This window comes from Charadrius vociferus, unplaced genomic scaffold, assembly GCF_000708025.1.
Source record: "Charadrius vociferus isolate BGI_N301 unplaced genomic scaffold, ASM70802v2 scaffold526, whole genome shotgun sequence".
Taxonomy (NCBI): domain Eukaryota; kingdom Metazoa; phylum Chordata; class Aves; order Charadriiformes; family Charadriidae; genus Charadrius; species Charadrius vociferus.
In genome coordinates this window covers 255,205-258,703 of record NW_009648966.1, presented here as the reverse complement: position 1 = coordinate 258,703, position 3,499 = coordinate 255,205, and the positions used below count along the sequence as shown (strand labels likewise).

General features: G+C 40.6%; 1 protein-coding gene across 1 annotated transcript in view; it reads right to left on the bottom strand.

Annotated features, from left to right (window-relative positions):
* The window catches only part of VWA8 (von Willebrand factor A domain containing 8), a 106,189-nt gene that overhangs the window by 79,838 nt on the left and 22,852 nt on the right, over window positions 1-3,499 (bottom strand). The gene's annotated exons all lie outside the window — the stretch shown is intronic.

The window sequence follows — 3,499 nt, the reverse complement described above, 5'->3', positions numbered from 1 at the left end:
CTGCTGAAAAAGAAAATCCAGGTGCTTCCCAAAACAGTATTCATTTCTGTAAGAATCAGTAAGATTCACATCAGTAGTGATCAGGAAAAGTAACAGCTGATGGCTTTAACAGTACTACACATTCATGAGCTGGAGTTCTATCTGCTACTACAGGGACTGATAAAAATAAGTTCCAGTATTTTGTAATAACAGAATAAAAGGTATAACCTTGCAAGACATTTTCACACGTTTCACATGTTTACAACTATATTAAAATATTTAAGAAAAAAGTCAGGTATTCCTTTGTATTGGTCCAGTTATGCACCAGTTTAATTCGCCCTCAGTACATTGCTTTAGTCTGACGAGAACATCTACTGAACCCAAACATGGATGATAAAAACAAAATACTGCTATAAATAATCAGGCATTAAAAAATGTGATAAAATTTAAAAGATCTCAAATTATATCCCCTGACTGAACATGATCTTCTCAAAAACAGAATAAAAATGTAGCCACTAACTTGATAATCCTTTGGACTCTTTGGGATAGAAAGTGATTTCTTGCCTATATTTCACTTTATTAGTTTATATGTAGCTGTTTATTTAAGTGCCTAATGTGGAGCCAAAATGTAAAACTAAACTCTGGTGCTGGTAATTTTGTGCAACTTTCTTGCAGTCAATGACATTCACTCAGGTAAATTAACTACACTTCATATCTAATATTCACAATTACTGTCCAGAAAAGACTCTGAAATTCAATGCATTCTTGTCTACTTCCAATTTGCAGAAGTTTAATCAGATAATAATGGAGCAGGTTTAGGCACAGGCAACATTTAGAGGCACCAAAGAGTCTTCCTTTGTATTCCTATAACATTTTAACACAATTTTAGACACAAGCACAGTTGCAAAGGAAGAACAAATGAAATCTCTTCCCAGCATGTCTCCTATAAACTCCTACAGAAGAACTTGTCCTATGATGTTAGATGGAAATCTCTGATGAAAACAAAAGATGCCAAAAACTGGGACAGAGAGAAAGAAGAAAGACATGAGAAAGACTAACGAAAAGGTACCAGAACATAAAAATAAGAATTACACATGAAAGGACAAAAAAGCATAATCATAAACTAGAAAAAAAAGAACAGTTCTGCACAAATGAATTGCTACATGGTACAACGCATAGAACAGAATCAGAGATCCATCTGCAGAGATAAAGATGACACTATATGATAAGACTAATTTAGATGCTTCTTACGTACAGTATAGAAGCATAAATAACTGGCAAATTAGCCATAATGTAAGGTTTTCACATCGTTATTAAGATGGACATAATTCCTTTATCTAATTTGGATTCAAGCAAACATTACAGAAAAAGGCCCTCACAAATCCTGGTAGAGACCTCCAGATCAAGCTTCCTTCTCTGAAAGACATTCTAGACAACATTTTAACACTTGTCAGTATCTGAGGAACCTGGAACAATCCCATTACACAAGTAATAGTCCTCAGATTATTTATCTTCCACTGAATCACTAATTCTTTCCTAAAGCAATCAGTATGTGAATTGATTATTTTTATTTTGTCAATTCTGGACATCATACTCTACTAACAGGCAATATAAAATTCTTCTCTCCTCATCCCATAAAAGTTGTGAGAAGGACAAATTTTGTACTAACATTCTTCTCTAGGAAGGTCATTGGTCAAGTCAAAAATCTGCTCCAACCTGCTTGAATAGAAAACCTGAATCTTCAGTGGCCAGTCCAATACCTGGCATGAACAAAATGCTACTTTGTCTAAACGTAGTTTGGAGATACAGCCAGAACATGCTTTAACAAACAATTTATTTGCCAAGTTGGTTGAATGCTGCATATTATAAGTCTATGAAGACTTTATGACTGAGTTTTACTAGCTAGAGGAAAATACACATTCTGTTCATATGGTTTCAAAATATTTTGAGTATCCATAGAATCTTGTTGACTCGTGTTGAGAGACACACTCTACGGACCAAGGCTTGCTGAAATAACAGGCTTCCAGTATCAACACAAATATCTCTCCTGGGCTTGTACGCGAAGACAATCTGCTGTAGGGGTAAGACTGTGAATATCTGTAAGTATGTTCCAATCCTTAGCTTCAAGAAAGATGTTCTCCATTATCTATGCAATCTTGAGAAACAGCCTACTACACTATGTTGCCTGCTGATCATCAGCTTACACAATCAACATTTTTAAAGTACAGAGTTTCCAGAGATTGGAAACTATTTGAAGTTTTTATTCAAAATTCTATTGCTCAACACAATGATATTTCAAAAGATATGCTACAGATGGTCTTTGCCTACCTATATGTATCTTTTCCAATCAGCTTCAGGAATGGCTGAATGCACAACCATCGCAACAGGCCCTGCTAAAAAATTTGTCCCCATCTTTCCTGTAGACCCCCTTTACGTTCTGAAAGGCCACAATAAGGTCTTGCTGGAGCCTTTTCTTCTCCTGAATGAACAACCCCAACTCTCTCAGCCTCTCCTCATAGGAGAGGTGTTACAACCCTCTGATCATTTTTGTGGCCCTCCTCTGGACCCACTCCAACAGGTCCATGTCTTTTCTGTGCCGAGGGCTCCAAAGTTGGACTTAGTACTCCAGGTGGGGTTTCACAGGAGAGGAGTAGAGGGGCAGAATCACCTCCCTCGACCTGCTGGCCACACTCCTGATGCAGCCCAGGATATGGTTGGCTTTCTGGGCTGCAAGTGCACATTGCCAGCTCATGTGCAGCTTTTCATCCACCAGTACCCTCAAGTTCTTCTTGGCAGGGCTTCTCTCAATCCCTTCATCCCTCAGCCTGTACTGATACCAGGGGTTGACCCAAGCCAGGTGCGGGGCCCTGAACTTGGCCTTGTTGGACCTCACATGGGTCCACTTCTCCAGCCTGTCCAGGTCCCTCTGGATGGTCTTGTCCCTCAAGCATGTCAACCGCACCACTCAGCTTGGTGTCCTCCACAAACTTGCTGAGGGCGCACTTGATCCCACTGTCTGTGTCACTAATGAAGATACTGAACAGTACTTGTCTCAGTACAGACCCCTGAGGGACACCACTCATCACCGATCTCCATCTGGACATTGAGCCATTGACCTCTACCCTCTGGATGTGACCATCCAACCAATTCCTCATCCACCAAACAGTCCACCCATCAAATCCATCTCTCTCCAATTAGAGAGAATGTTGTGGGGCACTGTGTCAAAGGCCTTATAGAAGTCCAGACAGACATCTGTAGCACCTCCCTTGTCCACTGAGGTAGTCACTTCATCACAGAAGGCCACGAGGTTGGTCAGGCGGGATTTGCCCTTGGTGAAGCCATACTGGCTGTCTTCAGTCAAATCCTGTCCTCCCTGTGCCTTAGCATAGCTTCAAGGAGGATCTGTTTCATGATCTTCCCAGGCACAGAGGTGAGGCTGACAGGGAGGTAGTTCCCAGGGCCCGCCTTTCTACCCATTTCAAAAACGGGTGTAATATTTCCCTTTTTCCAGTCACCAGGG